The following is a 23,639-nucleotide window of genomic DNA, read 5'->3' on the forward strand; positions in this document are numbered from 1 at the left end:
AGCTGCTAATATCTATAAATTGAAAAGACTGGAATGATTGTTTAATCATGAGTATCATTAAGTATGTTACATACAGCCTTTACATCATTTTGTAAACTCTGTATATGATTGTGACATAGGAGAGATCTTGAATGTTACACATATATTAATTAATGACTTCCAAGTGTCAATAGAAACCAAGGAATGATCATTCCTTGGTTTCTATTTAGTGTTCCTTTTGAGTGAATGACCTCAGAAGATTCCCTGAACAACCTGTCGAAGAAATTCTCTTTTAAGTAGGGCATGGAGAATGCTTGCCAACTTACCGTGTGATGTTCTTTCAGGATGAGTGCAACGAGATTACTTTTTTCTTCTCTTTTTTTTTCAGCATAGCCCATATGTTGTTTAAGAAAGATTCCTGTAATTGGACCACATGTTTATTACGATAAATAACAATAAAAAATAAACCCGACAAGTTTCGTAGTCGTAAAACTTACATCTTCAGGGGTCAAAGGTAACTAAAAGTTTAAACATGCGAAACGAGATATTATTCAAAACAGTTCATTTTATGCAGTTGACTAACTGTTCATTAAATAGAATATCCGAATGTAAATTCAGTGCAATGCTAAGTTTGAACAATGCTGGATGCTGTCACGTTGTGTTGTTCGCGTTCACATTGTCCGAGGTCTGACTTGAGTATATTTTATATCAATGCTGACCAAACTTGGTGTAGAATTAGGCCCTGGTTTTTGTTGCATTGCGTTGGAATTCTAAGCATGTTTGAAGCTTCTTTAAATTTCCTTATGAAACAATTCTTTTCAATGTAAGACATGGATCTGAGAGCTGGGTCAGAAGTAAAACACTTCACCAAAGACTAGAGACCGCAGATATGAGAGTCCTGAGAAAGATTAGAGGCGTGAACAGATGGCATCAATGGCAATATCATATTAAAAATGAGGATATTAGGAAAGAACTTGACATTGTCAGCATCCAGGAATGCGTCAGCAGAGCTAATCGCAGGTGGTATGGTCACTTAAATAGAATGGGAGAGGAAAGATTAGCAAAACAAATGTTCTCTGCCAGGTTGGCTGGAAAACGACCCAGAGGAATACCAAGATATACGTGGATTGATACTGTACAAAGTTCCTTAGAGGACAGAAATATAAGATTTGATAATGTTGGTGTCTTAACAAGTAACAGACTGATTTGGACGAAAATTGTAGATAGGAAGTTAGTAATGATGTAATTTTTGCACGTAGTACTGTCATATCCTATACACCCCTTGAGGGTACATGGCAGGAATTTGATGATGATGATGATGACATGTTTGTTTTTTGCCAGAGTACATTATGGCCGGTGGAAGTTGTATGGTATGCTAAGCCTGATTTCTGTTCTCTTCTTTTTTGCATGTCTTTTTGGTGTTCGTTCATGCGAATTTCCCCTGATCATTCCGTCTGGCCTACATAGCAGATGCAATAGGAACAATGAATATAATATACACCTGGTTTTTTTAAAGGATGATGTGGAGGTTTTGGAGGATGTAGAGATCTTGAAATTTTTCCAAAGGTAGAAAAGCCACTTTGATGTTATGTTTGTTTAGTAATTTGGTTATTTTGTTTGCAACATTCTAAAAATCAGGCTTAGCATACCATACAACTTCCACTGGCCATAATGTACTCTGGCAAAAAACAAACATGTCTTACATTGAAAAAAATTGTTCATCATCATCATCATCATCAAATTTCTGCCATGTACCTCAAGGGGTGTACAGGATATGATAGTACTACATGAAAAATTTACATTATTACTAACTTTGTATCTACAATTTTCTCCAAATTTGTCTGTTGTTAAGACACCAACATTATCAAATCTTATATTTCTATCCTCTAAGGAACTTTGTACAGTATCAATCCACCTATATCTTGGTATTCCTCTGGGTCGTTTTCCAGCCAACCTGGCAGAGAACATTTGTTTTGCTAATCTTTCCTCGCCCATTCTGTTTAAGTGACCATACCACCTTAGATTAGCTCTGCTAATGCATTGCTGGATGCTGACAATATCAAGTTCTTTCCTAATATCCTCATTTTTAATATAATATTACCATTGATGCCATCTGTTCAAGCCTCTAATATTTCTCAGGACCCTCATATCTGCAGTCTCTAGTCTTTGGTCAAGTGTTTTACTTCTGACCCAGCTCTCAGATCCATAAGTTAAAATTGGTTTTGAACACTGTCTTGTATACAGCTAATTTAGTGTTCCAACTAATTTCTCTCTTATTCCATATGAATTTCTTCAATTGACTTCCTACCATACCAACTTTGTTGATTCTGTTGTCTATTTCCATATTTAATTTACCATCTTCACTAAAAATCGTGCCTAAGTAGTTAAATTTTTTTACTTGTTCCACAGATTCTTCATTCACAACGCAGTTAACATTTTCAACGATTCTGCTTATTTTCATTGTCTTTTTATTGCTGATCTTCATACCATATCTATTACAACAGTTATTCAATTTAGTCAGGGAATCTTGCAGACTTGTAGCGGATTTATTTAGAAATATAACATCGTCAGCATAAAGCAAAGAGTTGATATTAACATCTCCAATTTTGATATAATATTTAATATCATTTTCCTTCATAATGTGATCTATATAGATAATAACAGAGGGAATAATGTACATCCTTGTCTCACACCAGGTTTAATATTAAACCATCTTCCTGTACTTCTTTCAATTCAAACCACTTACTTACAACTCAAATAAAGACTAAGTATTGCATGATATAATGTCCCATTAACACCATATAACTGTAGTTTATTGAATAGCTTCTCTCTTGGTACCTTGTCATATGCATTTTCCAGATCGACAAAACTTAAATATAGATGCTTGTTATATTCCCATGCTTTCTCAACAATTTGTCGTAAAGGGAAGATCTGATCCTGACAGCCTCTATTTGGCCTGAATCCAGCTTGTTCTTCACCAAGCTTTTCTTCCACAATTCTTCTCAACCATTTCTCAAGTATATTTGCATAAATCTTGCCAGGAACACTCAGTAAGGAAATACCTCTGTAATTCTCACATTCAGTTTTATTTCTCTTTTTATATATGGGTGCTATGACAGCTCCACTCCAATCATCGGGAATTCATCCCTCTGTCCAGGCTTTCTGAACTATGCAGTGCAGCCACCGTAAGACTTTTATACCACCACACTTCAGCATTTCTGGTCGAATATCATCTACTCCTTCTGCATTTCCACATTTCAAGCCTTTGATGGCTTTTTCTACTTCAAGTATGGATATGTATTCCTCACTGTATGCCTGTTGAGTGTTTTTTAACACTGTGTTATCACTTTTTAGCAATTTTTCGAAGTAATTACTCCATACTTCAAGGATATCTTTTTCTCCTGTTTTCATGTCACCTTTATCATCTCTAACTCCTTTTACAGTACACTTTCCTCCATTTCTAAGCTTCTTCAACAACCTCCAGAATATCTTACCACATTTTTGATATTCATTTTCTATATTCTTGCCAAAGTCCTCCCATGATTTTTGTTTAGCTAGTTTTACACAGTGTTTAGCTTTCTTACATTTGTCTCTGTATTCTCTAAGAGAACAAGCTGACTTATTTGCCAGGAACTTTTGATATGCTTTCTTCTTTTCCTTCACTGGCTCTTTTACTTCTTGTGTCCACCATGGAGTTCTGATTTTTCTATTCTTAGACAACCTCAACCACATGCCTCTCTGGATGAATCAAGCAGTGTTTTCTTCAAGGCTTGCCACTGAATCTCCAAGGTTTGGTTGCTGTTCTCAAACTCTTTCATTTTTTCTTGAATAATGCTTGTGTATTTTAGTCCACAGTTCACATCTGAGAGCTACTCAACTTTTATTCGCTTTAAAACTTTCTTACATGTTATTCTTTTCAATATGAAATTCAATTTTATCCTGCTCTATACTAAATAGTGATCACTTTTAATTTCAAATCCTCTGTACACTCTGGTGTCCTGCACCAGGGAGAAAACATCAGTCAATGAGATATAACATAGTCAATGAGACTTTTCTTATTCCTTGCCTCTTCTCTCCATGTGAATTTGTGCACATTTTTATGTTGGAACATGGTGTTAGTAATAACCAGTCCATCTCCTGAGACGAAATCCAACAGGTATTTGCCATTATTATTAACTTTGCTCTTTTCTCCAAATTTTCCCAAAATATTTTTGTATGTCTGACAATCATTTCCTTCTCTGCTATTTAGATCCCCAACAAGGACCAACTTTTCCTTTTTCATTGTGCCAGTTGCTTTTTCTAAAGCATCAAAAAATTCCTCCACTTCTACCTTTGTAGAACTTCTGTGGGACCATAGGCACAAATAAGTTTCATTGTACAGTTCCCCATTCTCATATTTGCCCACATACTCTACTTGAGACTGCCTGCCATTCAAAAATATTAGCCTCGTATTTAGTGTTGAATACTATGGCTACTCCTTCTTTTCCTTGATTGTCATTGCCTGAATATAACATTTTGTATTTATTGCTCAGAAAGATCTCCCAGTTTTTGTCTTTTTTGCTTCTTCAGTTATCCCTATTATGTCGATCTGGTACTTATCTAATTCCTCAGCTAGTTCCATTTCTTTGCCATTCAGGCTTCTTATGTTGATAGTACCGATCTTTAACTCGGGTGATGTTGAGTTGGGGTGTGTTTTCAGATTTGTTCCAGTAGCTGACTTTTCGCTGTTCACCCTGGTTCCCTGGCGAAAACAACGGGGGCCTTGTTTAACCGGCGAAGCCCTAGCTGGCATGAAATTTTGTCATGTACCATCATTTTGTATTTTGGTTTAAGCCAATAAGAATACAATTTGGTCGGCTAAATCCCAAATTGCCAGCCCATCCTCGTTCGTTCAGTATCCAGGTAGATACCCAACAGGGTGCACTACAAGAAGGTGAGGATTGGACATTAGGTCAGAAGCCCTGGTCGGTTCTCCGCATTTCTTTAAAGGCTATGTGGAGGTCTCCTCTCAGTTATATAGCTTTGACTCTTAAGCATCCCCAAAAAATTGTTTCATAAGGAAATTTAAAGAAGCCTGCAAACATGCTTAGAATTCCAACGCAATGCAACAAGAATCAGGGCCTAATTCTACACCAAGTTTGGTCAGCATTGATAAAAAATATACCCAAGTCAGACCTCGGGCAATGTGAAAGTGAACAACACAACGTGACAGTATCTAGCATTGTTCAAACTTAGCATTGCACTGAATCTACATTCAGATATTCAATTTAATGAACAGTTAGATTAGACAACTGCATAAAATGAACTATTTTGAGTAATTTCTCATTTCGTGTGTTTAAACTTTTAGTTACCTTTGACCCCCTAAAGATGTAAGTCATATGACTACGAAACCTGTCGGGTTTGTTTTTTATTGTTATTTATCGTAATAAAGATGTGGTCCAATTACCGGAATCTTTCACATATGTTCTTTGTTGCAAATTTCAAAGCTTCTCCCAGAGTGACCTATGTACATCTTTCTACAAGGACATGAAATCTTGTGTACTCCTGGATATTTATGAAATGAAACGTGGTCTTTAGGGGAATATAGAAAGCTTTGTAAGGTACTGGTTTGAAGGCTGTTCTGATGTTGACTGTCTAATATTTGGGCTATTTTTCTTGATGCATTGCCATCCTATATTACAGATACTGTGTCTTTGTCATTAATTTCTGAGTTATCACTTGATGGTTCATTAGAAATAAAACTTTCTTAAGTACTTTTTTTGAGTAGCAATTTTGGAGGAAATGATTAAACCGCATTTCAAGTTCATGTTTTTGTTTAATTTTATCATTTTTTAGTATGTTTTCAAGTTCTACTTTTTGAGGTTTTGATTATACTTAATTTATGTTGAGGTGATGCTATGTGGGATTCTTTCATAGAAACTTCTATGATAATCCTACAGTGATGTTTTTCTTGACAAGGATGTCTAGAATGGTAATTTTCTGTTCTTTTCTACTTCTAATTATTATTATTATGATTCAGGCCTCCATGGAGTCACAAGACTCACTGTGGGAGACCCACCCTAGAAAACACAAAGTCTATCATACCGCTCCTTGAACTCACTGACCATTTGTGGTCTCACCACTCTATTAGGCAATGCATTTCAAGGTTCAACTATCCTCCATGTAAAAAAATCATTCCTTACTCTCTTGCTCACAACTTCCTTTCATAACTTCCAGGGGAAGGCTGCTTGCTCCTTTCCCCAGTTCCACCAAACAAAAGAAAGCCCCAGTGTCAACCTTATAACTACTTCTTAACAGTTTAAAAATCTCAATCATATCATCTCTCTTTCTATCTATCAAACTCTGCATTCCACATTCCCTCAGCTTATCTTCATAACTAACATTACATAGTCCTGATACCATCTTTGTTATTTGCCTCTGCACTCTTTCCACATTTAATTTATCCCCTTCATATCCTGAGGACTAAATTTGAGCAAATAGTCCAGGTGTGGTCTGATCAGTGCATTACACAATGGAATGCAACTCTTATCTCTGCAGGTCAGCATCCTTCTCAGTATTGTATCAATCCTTTGGGTTACATTCACCATCTTTGCAATATGTTCCCATCAATCATCCCCCCCCCCAAGATCCCTTGCAATCCTCACTTCCTCCAGTACAGTTCCTTCAACAGAGTATGCAGTCTCCCATCAATGTATTGCAAACTTGAAGACTTTACATTTAGCTGCATTAAACCCCCATTCATTTGTCCATTTGTCCAGTTTATTCAAATTCTCTTGTAGGGCTACCACATCTGGTAGCCCTACAAGAGAATTGTGGGGTACCTACAAGAGATGTGGGCTACCACATCTGGTAGCCCTTCACATCATCTGCAAACACAACTGAATATCTCCAGGCAATCCACTGACAATGTCATTTTATATAAAGGTTAAGCAATGCAGGTCCCAGTACTGAGCCCTGTGGGACCACATTTGTAACTTTCTGCCTCCTTCATAATGTTCCTCCACACACAACTCTGATACCTATCAGATAGACAATGCTGAATCCAGTTCACTAACCTGACATCTAAACCCATGTGCTGCACCTTAAATATCAGCTTATTATGTGGTACCCTGTGAAATGCCATTATAAAATTTAAAAAAAAAATAATAAAAAAAAGATGGCAGAATATGCCTTACCCTCATCAACAACTCTTGTCACTTTATTATAAAAGGCAATCCTATTACTGAAAGAAGAGCATCCCTTAACAAATCATGCTGACTCTCACAGATAACATTACCCTCATCTGTCCAATGCTGTAAATGATCTCTCACTAATTTCTCCAAAATTTTAACAACTACTGATGAAATATAAACTGGTCTATAGTTTGACACTTCCAGTCTGCTATCACCCTAATGCAATGGCACTATCTTACCCTCCTTCCACTCTTTGGGCACCTTTCTCCGTGGCCAGACTTTCATTGAAAAGCCAGGTCAAAGGAGTTGTCAGTTCTTTAGCACATTCTCTCAAAGTCTGTGGTGAAATTCCATTCAGTCCCTCTGCTTTATTAACATTCAGAGTACTTAGTATATGAAACACACACTCTCTTCTTGCACTTCTAAATCTCTAATCTGCCCTATCCCTCTAGTATTAAAACCTACTCCTCCAGGATGAAATATACCAATAAAGTGCTCATTGAACAACTCTTTTATATCAGTCATTCTATTCCCATTTTTATCCAACAATGTTATTCTTCCATGGTCATTTCTTTTCCTACTGGCCAAATAATGAAAAAATTCCTTAAGATTTTCTTTGCATCTCAGGACCAATCTCTTCTCATATTCCAGTTTTGCCTTCCTTACCATACTAGTCACTCTTCTGCCTGAATCTTATATTCATCATGCATCTGCTCTCCACCATTCTCCTTATATCTCTTTCATAACCTCTTTTTTACCTACAGTTCCTATTTGATATTGTTTGCCATCCACTTTACATAAAATTGTGTTCTCTTCTTCACTCATGGTACACAATTTGCTATTGCTGCTAATAAATATTCTTGCACAAGATCCCAAGCACTGATAATATCTTACCCTTCCAATTCCTTCCTCCATGGAACCACCCAAGTTGATATCCAGGACTATTTATTATAACCACCTGCCTTATAATTCCCACATGCATTCCTTTCTCTTTGATATGCTGCATGTTTACTCATCTTCTAAGTAAAAACCACATGGTCACTGTTCTCCAACTGAGGACAGAGATGACATCTCAGTTATAATCAGATCTTCTGATGCCATGACCAAATCCAAAACTCTTGAACCTTGAGTTCCTATCGACTACATGTTGTCTAAGACATTTGTCCCTCATTCCATTCTCTTACTACTACATGCAGTTTCCTTTTCCCAATTTATACTGCTGTAGTTAAAATCTCCCATAACAATCATTCTTCTTGCACTTGCCAAGCTCAACTGCCTAAACATCTCCTGATCTTCATTCTTTATGCTCCCTGGCTTGTAGCAACACCCAACTAAATTTCCTGTCCTGCCCACGTCTACTTCACACCATAAGTGTCCTAAGGTGTCCTCACTCACCTCACTAGATGCAACTTCATTATACACCAACGTGGATGTCCCCAGAACATTAGACATCGTACACACACTTCTCACTGAGGACCACACACACACACACACACACACACACACACACACACACACACACACACACACACACACACAAAATTAACACCAAATGACATCATTAGCTTGATCAAACTCACAATATCCGCCAACTTCTTTAAATTCATCAACTCCTTATATGTTCAAATTTTCGGTCTCCCAATGGGCCAAAACATCAGTGGACATCTAGCAGAATTATTCCTGGCACACATTGAATCACTTCTACTCTACCTGTCCCTCTTCTCCTCCCCCCCCCCCCCCCGGCATCACCTTTTATGGCAGATACGTAGACGATATTCTATGCATTGGCAAACCCTCACACATCTCTGCCTTACAAACATCCCTCAACGATTATAGCAACAGACTACAATTCACCATGGAAACAGAACAAATCCATCAATTTCTTAAACCTGACTTTAATCAGAAGCCATAACAGGATAGCTACAAAGATATTCCACAAACCCACACATATCGGAAACTACCTCCATTTCAATTCATACCACCCATATTCCGTTAAAAAATCAATCATCCTATCACAATTTATCAATGCTTACAAATTCTCAACCAACAGCAATTATCTTAACACGGAACTAAAGTATTTAACACAGGTTTTTAAAAATCGCAACTACCCCACACATCTAATAAATTACGCGAACAATAAGGCAAAATCCCGTCTTAACAATAATACAACCAAAACAGACTTCCCGACACATATGGTCATCAAATTGCCGTACATCCAAAACACATACAAAGCCTACAAATACATTTTCAAAAACACGGACTATAAGCTAGTATTCACCACGAACCAAAAATTAGCAACTCTCCTAAAACCTACTAAATCTCTCACTCACAAAGAAATATTCGAACACCACAACGTAGTCTACAAATTTCCTTGTCAAAAAGACTGTGACATCACCGACACTGGCTCTACAATTAGGTCCTTGTGGACTAGATTACAAGAGCACTTCAGGGATTGCAATATTCCCATTCCGGAATATCTGAACACAAAAAAACATCACAACATCAAAAAGAAAAACAAAACACAGAATACAGGGAAGACAGAAATTGCAGCTCATGCCCTTGAACTAAAACATACCCCCCAAATCGACAAGGCCATAATCATAGACAAACAAGACAACGAAACAATGCTAAGAATATCCGAAACTATTGCCATAAAATGCGATGAAAATTCTATCAACGTCCACCACCCCTACCTAATTTCCGAATGTTGGACGATCCAGAACTTACAAATTAAGCCATGCCTCCGGCCATGTAGCGACCACAAATGCCCTAATTTTGCAGATGCAACTTGCAGCCTTGACATAGCCCTACACTCATTCTCACAAGGTTCCGATCGAAACGGTCCGCACCCCTGTTAACCCCTGTCCCAGTTTCCACATAAGGATATTCTTCCCCTTCGTTTTCCCCCTCCCCCCACAAAAAATGCGGCCCTAAACAAAATAATATATATATATATATTATTAATAGTAACCCAGGTTTCCAATCTTATTTCCCCGCATCAAAACACCCCCCCATGTCCCCCCGTTTATAAACAACCTTCAGCAAGATCTTGGAATTGGAAGGCATCATAGAACCAAAAACAAGGTATGTACAAAATTTTTTCCACCTCTTTTATTCTGCCATATTGCCTTCTATACTCACCCATAATGCCCTAAAATATATATATATATATATACACCCCTTTTTTGAGTAATGTTAGCCAATGTATTAAAATAAGGGACACTCCTAAACAAAAACAGGCTATAATAGCTATAATTATATTAATAGTGTTTAAGAGGAGTAACATGGGAATTTTCCCAGAAACTATACTTAATGGAAGGATATATCAAGTATGAAGAACACGGACTAGCTCAAATCAACATTGATAATTTTTTTATTAAGGAGAAAAAAATTAAGCTACTAACAAAGATCCCAATTCAAATCCCAAAGATACTGTGAGAAAAAGCACTCTGAGTACGAGAGACCTGAAGTGGATTGAAAACATTTGCACATCTGATCTCTACAGCAGGATTCCTAAATAATACTTAGCCTATCTATGGTACTAATACTAATATATTCTAGGCCAGGGGTAGCCAACTATGCGTCCTTTTGGAGCCAAAATAATTCTGGCAAGAATGAGAAGAGCCACGACATGGTATGGGAGTAAGTGAGTGTGGCATTGTGAGGTTGCAATGAGCTTGTAAGAACTGCTTTGACTAATTACACACATAATTTTAAGGTACTTACTATGAAAATGGATACAAAGAAGGCCTCTACTAGTAAATAAGTAACTAAAATTACTGTGTTTGAACTTTAAAATTATTCTAATTGTTCAAAGTAAACTTCATTTAATGTGTTTCCTTCATTTAATGGTAGATCGTGAACTTCATTTAATGTGTTTCCTTCATTTAATGGTAGATCGTAAACTTCATTTAATGTTTCCTTCATTAAATGGTAGATCGTGAAGAGCTGCGTGATGTGTGGACACGAGCAGCATGCGGCTCGCAAGCCACATTGTGGCCACCCCGTTCTAGGCTAACAGTTTTTTCATGGGTCAGATTCACATAAAAAAAATTCGACACTCATAAGCACATAATTTTTTGAATCTGAAATGATGGTAAACTTTACAACTTCAAAACCACATTTTTAAGTTGGCTGTGAATGAACTTGAACTAGAAAAGGGAATGTGATTATTAAAAAAATCTCTCAAGTGTTTGTAGCTTTTATCTTGTGATAAAAAATATGACTTGAGATCATTAAACATTTTGATCGTTCTTTCCACAGTAGATTGCATGAAAAGCTATCTTGTCTTCACACTTACTAAAATTTGCTTGTATTCCACTTCAACTAAATTGCAAAAGGATTTCTGCGCAACTCTAATAATGAAAACATGAAACTGTCTCCCATGTGGTCTAGTTAGGATACCTGGCTTTCACCCAGGAGGCCTGGGTTCGATTCCCAGCATGGGAAGTACTTTTTTTGCCAGCAAAGGTTGGTCGATTGGTAGAGCCTCTGCTACTAATGGTTCACGCAAAAAGTTAAGCAAATTTGAGCAAGGTTAGTAGTTGGAAGGGGTTCAATCGTTCTATGCTGTTGCCACACTCTCCTTTGATGAGTCTTTGGACTCCCTGGAGGTGTCATATAATAATAATAATTGATTCCATATCAACTGGCTACATATTCACACCGGTTTGCAAAGTGTTATTCATGATAAGTGCAGCACAGCCTATTCCCAAGATGTTCATTTTCATGTTCTTTCTTAACTCGTGAAAGATACTGTTGTTGCCTTTTCTCACAATGCCACCAAAGATGGTGTTGCATCACCACAAAATGATATTATCTTGTCAGTTAATTTATATTTCTCCAATATTGGACAGAATGTGATCCACTAATATCTCTCAGATACTTCTCCTATGAGATTTTGGAATTCCAACAATTTTACTCTTATTCCTTTCATAGATATAAAATACCTCACCACAACTGGGAACAACTTTAGGCTTGAGTGATTGGATGAATATACCATAACAGATAGATATTTTGCCTCACATAAGCCACTTATCACTCTAAAAAGGCAAACGGAGCCAGTACATTCCAAACTATACTTTCACATTTCATTCTTGCACATGTGAATATTTTTTTGAGAATAAATTTCTTATGATGGAAGGTGTGCAATCCACTGATCTAAACAAATGATTATGCATGATACTATGGAAAACTAGCAATCCTTCTTGTGCAGTAAGGCTTTTCCATTACAAAACATTTACACTCTTTCATGATAAAACTACCATCTCGTTTTGTCATGAAAGATGTTAGTTAATGGCTTGCACTTTTTGTGGCAACTGCTTCTTTACGCTTCTTTTTGGCAGCGTGCTGTGTAATACTTAAAATAACCACCATGTTCAACAGAAGATCCAGTGGTACATGCAGTGCATAAAACTTTACCATTAGCATTATTACTTTCAGTTAGGAAGAGAATTCTTGTTTCAACGTGACCATGAAACTATACTTTTGCTTGGACATCTCACAATCTATTTTCATCAAATTGACTTTATAATTACTCAATGTTTCAAATAATGTTATAGAGTTTAAACCATGAAAAACACATCAATACTTCAAAACATGCTGAAGAAAATACTAGAATTTTTTCATGTCTATTACGTTGGCCATGTTATGCACAAAAGGGGACATCCATGGAAACTGGGCAAAAGTGTGGTTAGTAAAGGTGTTAGAGCTGGGTTCTTTACTTTTAGAGTAGTGAATGAGTGGAATGCGCTCCCTGAGTCTGTGGTGGATGCTGTGACAGTGAATGAGTTTAAGGCGAGGTATGATAGATACTGTATGAATGTCAAATAGTTGTGATGAATATGATTTGGGGCCTCCCTAGATGAGTCCAATGACTCCCTGGAGTTGCCCGTAATAATAGTAATAGTAATAAAAAAAGTTGACTTGTGTGTGTGTGTATTATAATGCTATCTGTGGAAAACAAGTGAAAGTCATCTGAATCATAACTGAATGGATTATAATGCCATCTATTGAAATAGCATAAACCTCTTTGCTAATATGTAACAAATTACATAGTTATAGTTGGGTTAGAGTTTACAAAATAGAGGAAAAATAAGAAAAATTAGATATTTGCCATCATATTTGCAGCTTCTTGGGATAATAGGATCATTGGCTGAAAAAGGAGAAAATCCCACTTAAAAACAGTACATGCTCTCCTATGGTAAACTCTACTTGTATTAGTGGTGTGATAATGCTGGATCTGTGGCAAAATGTCAAATGTTATATATTAGTTTATTAAAATTCATCAATCATATTTATATATAAATAAAAATGTAAAAAAAACAAAAAAAACATTATGAATGCTCTTCCAAGGAGTCATCGACAGAGCACCCATTTAGACACTAATACTTAAATACCTAACCTATTACTCCTTAACAGTGCTTCTTTCGTAAAACAATACCAAGGTGGTGATTACTCCTTAACAGTGCTTCTTTCGTAAAACAATACCAAGGTGGTGCGCCAGTATGCATATCATAATGTACTATCACAAAAAAGAAACACTACTCCATAAATACATTTACGAAAGATGCAATCACATGCTGTTTAGTCCTTTCCATACATATGCTACATGCCATGAGAAGAAACAAGATCTAAACCTCATCTCTAAAGATGAACCCTTGAAATTCTACCGTTCATAAGCCATAAAGTAAACTGTAAAATCAACTTACTAATCTGTAAGCAGTATCATATCCCCTCTCCTCTATCTATTCCTCAAACACTGAAGACCATATTCCAACATCATTTTTTTTTCATTAATCTGCAGAATTCTTTCAACTGTCTTCCCATCTCTTGAAACCCAGGTGATTACATCTGTGCACAGGAGTCAAGATATGGTCTTATCAAAATCTCATAAAGTGGAAGATTAACTTCTTTATTCCTACAAGTTTATGTTTGCTTTAACAGTGCTGTTATATGATTTATTGACAAACACCTTAGCAATGTCACTCTAAACAATAACTCATTATTCACAATAACCTCCATGTCTTTAAGCTTCACTGACTACTTTAAGCTTCACTGACAAATTCTTATTCATGTAATACTCTATCTGCAGTAAACTCCAATATGCCTAAGCTTAAAAACACTGAACACACATTAACTGTCATTTGTCCAAACAACTAATATGTTTAAATCTCAATCTACATGATTCGGTAACATTATATTCCTTGTCACTCTCTCCCTAACTTATCATCATTAGCAAATACTGGATATCACACTCAAGACCTCACAATAGCATTATTATATATATATATATATATATAATTTTTTTATGTATTATTTTCATATTAAAAGTGTGCTTTTTTTGTAAAACAATACCAAGGTGGTGCTAGTATGCATACCGTTATGTACTAGCCCAAAACAGAAACACTACTCCTTAAATACATTTACTGAAGATGCAATCACACACTGTTTAGCCCTTTCCATACACATGCTATGAGAAGAAACAGGACCTAAACCCTATCTCTAAAGATGAACCCCTGAAATTCTACTGCTACCATTCATATGCCATAAAGTATCATTTGTATCTAAAGATAAACGTAGTAATCTGTATGTGGCTATGATATCTCCAAGTACAGAATACTATGGTACACCACTAGTGTCAATCCTCACAGGCTTAGCACCACTATACAAACTTTTTGATAACTGTAAATGAATCATGTTCCAATACATATTACAAGTTTATATTGAAACCCATAAAATCCTGTCAAATGTATTGCAAAAATCCAAAAGTAATGTGTGTAAAGTACTTCCCCTTATTCAACTCAGCTATCATTCTATTAGAGAAACATGAACAAATTGCTAAAGCAATATTCACTTTTAACAAAATCATGCTGTCCCATATAGCACTGACTACTCATCTTTGCATGCAATTCCTAACAAACATTTTCAATACCTTGATAAAACCAAACACCACAGATGCTAACTGGTGTATATTTATAAACACATAAACAACAATGAAATAATTTTTATTTATCAATCAAAATATTTCATTTTACATATTGTAAAATAATATGCATATTAGGTGAAGAACAAAAATAGAAGTCTCAATACGAAAGAACAGAAAATTGTGAGCTATAACAGAATCCTTGTAAACATGTACCCAAGTAGTAGCTGCAATAAAATATTATTGGGATATACCTGCATGCACAAGTCTCTGCAAGTTGCATTCCCTCAATTTTTCTCTCTCTCTCTCTCTCTCTCCTCATACCTGACATTCCATAGACTTAACACTGACATAGCAAATCTTCTCTGGACCTTCTACAATATATCTTCATTCCCTTGAACCAGGTGACCAAAATTATATCACCAAATTTTGCTATCCATATATGGCCTGATCAAAGCATTATAGAAGAGAATCATAATCTCTCTGCTTCTGCATGTTAATTGCCTCTTCATTACTGCTATAATCCACTGTGATATTTTACAATTTTAACACTGCGATCCATAAATTTAAAGTCTCTGTCCATCAGTCCCATATCTCTCTTTTTCCACCTACTTCAAAATTTTCTCATTAACTATATATGCTGCATCTGAACCTTGCCTACCAAATTTCAAACCCTGCACCTTGCAACAATAACAGCACTCACTTTCCCACTCACATAGTTTATGGAAATCCTCCTGCAAGGACACACCATCTGCTCTATTTCTCATAGTTCTTCCTAAGTTTGCATCAATAAATTAAAGATGCCAAGAAATTATATTCTAGGTTTAATCCTTTATCCAAGTTTAAACAAACAAAGTTTGCATGTGAAGTAACTTCATGACTGGGCTACTTGTATATAGAGGCTAATGACTTCACATCAGTTGCCTTAGTATCCCATAATGCAATGCACATATCCTTACAGATATGTATAATGCTAAGCATTATGGGAAAGGTCATTACCCAGACTGGTTTCGACCTTTATTGAGGTCGAAACTCGGAAGTGATACACCTCTGGGACTCATCCTGTTGCAAGACTTTTGTTAAATGGGTCTATCAAGAGTGCTCTTAATTCCCTAGTGCATTTCTTAAAGACACACAATGATATATATATATATATACAGGGTGTTCGGGATAAATTTGACATATTTATAATTAATTATATTTTTCCGTAAGTTACATGTATTAACACACACTTCTCTTCATTTAAAAGTTTGGACCCTTCTTCATTCATATACAAGATGTCAGAAAGGATGGATAGCTGGAACCCACCTGAATCATGGAAGAGAATAACTTGTATCATGATGATTCGTGCCCACCATCAAAATAAGGATATTACGACTGCTGCCCAATGCTCCCTGAATACAGTAAAAACAATCAGGCATGAACTAGAGACTTGCAATGGTGACTACGAGGATGTAGCAAGAAGAAAGATCCCTAGCAGACGATCTGATTGCGTTCGTACAGCAGAATTCCTCGCAAATCTGCAGGAACAGGTGTTGAAGAACCCTGGCATTGGAATTCGGGCTTTGTTCGTGGAGTTGCTAACTGTAGTCAAGCCCTGGATAACAAGGGTAGCCAATGGTAGGCTGTATGTATGGCAGCAGGATTCGGCCCCTTGCCATACCTCTGGGAAAAGTCAAAAATGGTTGTCTGAAAATTTCTACGACTTCACCAGTCCAAATGTTTGGCCTCCAAACTCCCCAGACCTTAACCCCATGGATTATTTTGTATGGGGCGCAGTTGAAAAAGACACCAATCGCACTTCCAGTAATACAAAAGCCCAGTTAATGGATAAAATTAAAACAGTTTTTGCGGCCCTTCCCAGGGAGATTGTAGCATCAGCTTGTTCGAGGTTCCGAAGCAGAATTGAAGCTGTGATCGATGCTAATGGTGGTTATTTTGAGTAAATCTTGTTGATAGTATTGTAATTAACTCTGCCTGTAATGTTTTTTTGTCAATTCATTAAATTTAATAGATACAAAGAAGATTTTCTTTTTCCTTACGAAACTGTCAAATTTATCCCGAACACCCTGTATATATATATTGTCAAGTTCTACTGACTTATTAACATCAAGTTTACTTAATTCCTCATATACTTCCTGCTCACTTGCCATAAGTCCTTCATCTACCATTCCCTCCTACACTCCAGCTTCTCATGATGTTCCTTTCATAAGGATGAATAATAATGATACACTGCTCATTGAATACTTCAACTATGTCCTCTGCATTGTTCCCAATCTGCCAGTATTATTAACTAGCATCATTCTGCCATACTCATTTTCTGTTCTACTAGCAACATATTGAAAGAACTTACTATGACATTTTCTTAGCTTGATTAGTTAATTTCTTTTCAACTGCACTTTTGCTATCTTTATCATCCAAGCCACCTTCTTAGCCTGCTCTTTGTATTCTTCATCCAACTGACTATTACCAACACTGATCTTCCCTTAATCCATTAAATAAATACAGAAATTGGTAAACACCAAAGTAGCAATGGCAACAGTTTATCTTTTGGAGACGATAAGAATACATAATGTAAGAATGTATTCAAATTGAGGGAGAATAATGTTGAGTAACAATACCAACCCCCACGTTGACAATGAAGAAGGGAGATCACAGCAGTATAGGAATATGAAATTTTAAATAAACTTGATGTTAATAAGGTTGTAGGTCTATATGGAATATCATCTGGTATATTAAGGAGATGTGCAAAGGAGATGACAGTGCATTATTCATCAAAAGTCTTGCAGTGACAATAGAAGAGTGGAAAGAAGGAAAAGTTTTGCTACTACATAAGGGAGAATCCAAGTCAATGGTGTCAAACTATATGCCAGTTTGTGTATCGTGTGTAATAGTGAAAGTGACAGAGAGCCTGGTTTCGAGACAGAATAAAAACTTGGATTGATGAAAATAACCATCTTTCTAAAGAGTAGCATGGATCTGATACACAGAGGACTTGTTTCAGTAACCAAGTTACATTTTATAATTGGGTGCTTGATGGTCAGAAGGAGAGGCTTAAACAGTAATTGGACTAGATTTTCTGCTGAAATCTAGTCATTTGGCAGCCTGGTTATAAGGATGGTTGGATGATTGAGATAATCAAGTTGTGTATGGGGACTACACTGTCTTGAAAGGAAACATGAAAAGTGGAAGTACCAGAGGGTTGTGTTCAATTCTGTGACCTCCATTTTTTAATCTACATATATAATATAGTTTAAGGTTTGAAGGAGGATACTTAGTGGTTTGCAAATGATTTTAAACTGGGAAAAGCAATTCCAGGAAGTTATATGATTGTTACAAGTGGATTTGAATAGAATAGCACTTTGGTTAGATGAGTGGGATGTCACTTCAATGAGAATTTTTGCATGACAAGTGGTGAAGGAGAGTAACTTACTGCTAGAGTAGATGAATGTCCAAATCTGAATGTGTTTTCAAGGTTACACGATATACATTGCAGTCTGTAAGAATTGGACATTTCTTGATGATTTTTCTGTCTCAATGGGGGACTAAAAATAATACTATGATACTATTACTAAAAACAGATGGCTCAATACTGTATATACTTTGGTTAGATGAGTGGGATGTCACTTCAATGAGAATTTTTGCATGACAAGTGGTGAAGGAGAGTAACTTACTGCTAGAGTAGATGTATATTAGGTCTGCAATGTATAACTTACTGCTAGACTGCAATGTATATCGTGTAACCTTTTCAAGGTTACACAATATACATTGCAGTCTGTAAGAATTGGACATTTCTTGATGATTTTTCTGTCTCAATGGAGGACTAAAAATAATACTATGATACTATTACTAAAAACAGATGGCTCAATACTGTATAACTGAGAGGAGACCTCTACATAGCCTTAAAAGGAATGCTGTGAACCGACCAAGGCTTCTGACCTAATATTCAACACTCACCTTCTCGTAGTGCACAATATTAGGTATTTACCTGAATACTGAACAAACGAGAATGGACTGGCAATTTGGGATTTAGCTGACCAAATTGTATTCTTATTGACTTAAACCACAATATTCAATGATGATACAACATGACAAAATTTCATGCCAGCTGGAGACGTCGCCCAGTTAAACACAGGCCCCCATTGTTTTCACCAGGGAACCAGGATTAACAGTGAAAAGTCAGCTATTGGAACAAATCTGAAAACACACCACAAATCAACATCAACAGAGTTCAAGATCGGTACTATCAACAGAAACAGCCTGGAATAGCAAAGAAATGGAGCTAGCTGAGGAATTGGATACGTACCAGATCGACATAATAGGAGTGGCTGAAATAAAAAAAGACAGAAACTGGTGAGATCCTTCTGAGAAATAAATACAAGATGGTATACTCAATTAAGGAAAAGAAGGAGTAGGTATAGTATTCAACACTAAATATGAGGCTAATCTTCTTTAATGGCAAGCAATTTCAAGTAGAGTGATGTGGGCAAATATCAAAATGGGGAACTGGACAATAAGATTTATTTGTGCCTATGATCCCATAGAAGGTTCTACTAAGATAGACGTGGGTGAATTTTTTGAGGCTTTAGAGAAAGCAGTTGACACAATGAAAATGAAAAAGTTGGTCCTTGTTGGGAATCTAAATAGCAGAGTAGGAAATGATTGTAAGACACACAAAAATATTATGGGAAAATTTGGAGAAAATAGCAAAGCTAATAATAATGGCAAATACCTGTTGGATTTCAGCTCAAGACACAGACAGGTTATTACTAACACCATTTTCCAACATAAAAAATGTACAGATGCAAGGAATATATGTTTTGTTGATAGTGATGTTTTCTCTCTGGTGCAGAACACTAGAGTGTACAGAGAATTGAAATTGAAATTGGAAGTGATCACCATTTAGTCTTGAGCAGGATAAAATTGAATTTCATATCGAAAAGAAGGACATGTAAGAAAAATTTAAAGCATATAAAAGTTGAGCAGCTCTCAGATGCGAACTACAGACTAAAATACACAAAGGTTATTCAACAAAAAATGAAAGAGTTTGTGAACTGGAACCAAACCTTGCAGATTCAGTGGCAAGCCCTGAAGAAAGCACTGAGTGATTCAGCCAGGGAGGCATGTGGTGAGGTTGTCTGCAAGGATAGAAAAATCAAAACTCCATGTTGGACACAGGAAGTTAAATAGGCAGTGAAGAAAAAGAAGAAATCATAACAAAAGTTCCTAGCAAGTAAGTCAGCTTGTGTTCTTAGACAATGCAGAGACAACTGTATGAAAGCTAAACACCGTGTAAAACTAGCTAAACAAAAGTCATAGGAAGACTTTGGTAAGAATATAGAAAATAAATATCAAGATGGTGGCAAAATATTCTGGAGGTTGCTCAGAAATGGAGGAAAGAGAGCTGAAAAGGAATTATAGATGATAAAGGTGACATGAAAACAGGAGAAAAAGATATCCTTGATGTATGGAGTAATTACTTTAAAAAATTGCTAAATGAAACAATTAGTGAGAGCACAGTGGTAAAAAACACTGATCAAGAATACAATCAGGAGTGCATATCCTGAAATAGAAAAAGCCATCAGAAGCCTGAAATGTGGAAAGGCAGCTGGAGTAGATGATATTCAACCAGAAATGCTCAAGCATGGAGGTATAAAAGTCTTACATTGGCTGCACTGCATAGTTCAGAAGGCTTGGACAGAGGGACGAATTCCAAATGATTGGAGTAGAGCTCTCATAGTATCCATATATAAAAAAGGGAAATAAAACTGAATGTGAGAATTACAGAAGTATCTCTCTACTGAGTCTTCCTGGTAAGATTTATGTCAGTATACTTGAGAAACTTTTGCGAAGGATTGTGGAAGAGAAGCTTGGTGAAGAACAAGCTGGATTCAGGCTATCAGGAACAGATTTTCACTTTACAACAAATACTTGAGAAGTCACGGGAATATAACAAAGATCTGTATTTAAGTTTTGTAAATCTGGAAAAAGCATATGACAAAGTGCCAAGAGAGAAGCTATTCAAAATGCTACGGGTGTATGCTTCTCCACTAATACTATATGTGTTTCAAAACACTACAGTTGTATGGTGCCAGTGAAGCATTATATCAAGCAATACTTAGTCTTTATTTATGTTGTAAGTCAGCAGTTAGAATTGAAGGAAGACAGGAGGATGGTTTAATGTTAAATCTGGTATCAGACAAGGATGTACATTATCCCCCTTTGTTATTCAATATCTATATGGATAACATTATGAAGGAAAGGGGGTATTAACCACGCTACCGGCCAAGACGTCTATAGATGTCAAGGTTATCATGGTCGCGAAGTGCATATTAAAATTGTAATACCATTGATATTACATTGAAATATATGATGATACAAAGCATATGAGGATGTGTATTTGACCCATAATGGCAGGTAAGATGGTTAAACCTGATATCAAAATTGTAGATGTCAATGTCAGCTCTTTGCTTTATGCGGATGATGTTATACTTCTAAATAAATCCACTACAATTCTGCAAGATTCCCTGACTAAATTGAATAACTGTTGTAATAGATATGATATGAAGATCAGCAATAACAAGACAAAGACAATGAAAATAGGCAGAAGCACTGGAAATATCAACTGCACTGTGAATGGAAAGCCTATAGAAGAAGTAAAACATTTCAGCTACTTAGGCATGAGTTTTAGTGAAGATGGTAAATTACCATATTTGTCGGCATATAAGACGCACCCCCTTTTTTGTACACATTTTTTAGGAAAAAAACTTTATCACTGAATATTATAATGAATTTACAGTATTTCAAATATAAAGTAATAAGTAGGTCTACTTTCAAAAATACCTAATCTAACTAGGAAACAGTCCCATTTTTTAATCTTCATGAAAACCCAGAAATTCATCTCCAGAGCTAAATGAAGAGACACTTGAGATTGCTTCTAAATCAGAATCTGAGTCCTCATACAACAAATTGTCCTCTGTACCATCCAGTGCATTATTAATGCCACACTTAAATGATTTAACCACCGTCTCAGTTTTCACAGCATCCCATGAAGCTTTGACCCATTCACAAACTTGCGAAATGCTAGGCCTCTTCCTGATGGCGTGACCTCAAAATCTGAAGACTGCATTCAGCTGTTCCACTTCCTCTTCATAAATCCCTTAAATGGCTTATTAATCATCATCATCATCATTAGTGTTCTGTCTCTTGACAGGTCCAATGGTATAACTCAGCAGATTCTCTTCCCCCAATTTCCTCTGTCTCTTGCTTCCTCCTTCATTTCCTGATATCTTCTTGTTCCCATTATATCATCAAGCATCGTTAGTCGTCTTCTTCCTCTTGGTCGCTTTCCTTCAATTTTCCCTTCTATCATTCTTTTCAGTAGGCAGTCTCCTCTTAATACATGTTATGCTTTCTTCTTCTTATGGTCTTTAGTAAATTCCTTTCTTCTTCAACTCTTTGTAATACTTCTTCATTGGTGATTTTTTCAGTCTACTTTATTTTCTCCATAACCACATTTCAAATGCCTCCAACATTTTAGCTTCTTTCTTCCTAATTGTCCATGTTTCTGACCCATATAAGGTCATACTCCAAATATAGCACTTAATAAGCCTTTTCTTTAGATTTTTATTCATTTTATTAATAAACAAATTTTTCTTGGTATAAAATGCATATTTTCCTTTAATTCTTTCTTATATATCCATGTCACATTTTCCATTTTCTTGTATTATACTACCAAGGTATTTGTATTGTTTCACTTGCTCTACACTTTCTCCATTCATCATCACCTTGATACTTCCTGGTTTCCTGGAGACTCTCATCACTTTTGTTTTCTTTGCATTAATTTTCATACCATATTTCTTGCATATATTTTCAAATTTTTGCATTAGGTGCTGTAGTTCATCTTCGGTATTAGCTAATATTGCTTGATCATTTGCAAATCTAATATTTTGTATTGTTCTTCCTCCAATAGTGATTCATCTTCATAAAATGCTTCTTTTATCATTTCTTCTGTAAATATATTGAAGAGCATCGGCGACAGGCAGCATCCATGTCTTACACCTCTGCCAATCACACATTTTTTAGTTTTTCCTACTTTTGTCTTTATTATGGCCATCTGGTTCATATATAATTCAGCTATTAACCTTCAGTCTCTCCAATCTAAACCTATTTTGTGTAATATTTCCATCAGATTTTCCCATTTCGCCATATCAAATGCTTTTTCAAGGTCGATGAAACAAATATAAACTTCTTTATTTCCTTTCATATTCCTTTTGCACATGGTCCTCATTACTCCAATTGCATCGCTGGTTCCTCTGTCTTTTCTAAATCCAAATTGATCATCCCCCCCAGAAAATACTCCACTCTATTATACAATCTTTGATTTAATATTCTTAGCAGTACTTTGGAGGCATGTGAGAGTATACTTATAGTTCTGTAGTCACTGCACTTAGCAAGATTGCTTTTTTTTTTTCAATTGGTATAAGAATACTCTCTGTGAAATCTTAAGGCCATACTCCTGTTTTGTAAATGAGGTTGCAAAGTTTCTGTGTTTCTGTTATACC

The 23,639-nt window shown here is 36.1% G+C and overlaps 1 protein-coding gene across 4 annotated transcripts in view; it reads right to left on the reverse strand.

The window, feature by feature from the left end:
• The window catches only part of LOC150107666 (ATP-dependent DNA/RNA helicase DHX36-like), a 589,788-nt gene that overhangs the window by 278,850 nt on the left and 287,299 nt on the right, over positions 1 to 23,639 (reverse strand). The gene's annotated exons all lie outside the window — the stretch shown is intronic.

The sequence above is a fragment of the Typopeltis vanoorti genome, chromosome 4 (genome assembly GCF_054136105.1).
Source record: "Typopeltis vanoorti isolate ZY-2024b chromosome 4, IOZ_Tvanoo_1.0, whole genome shotgun sequence".
Classification (NCBI taxonomy): Eukaryota; Metazoa; Arthropoda; class Arachnida; order Uropygi; family Thelyphonidae; genus Typopeltis; species Typopeltis vanoorti.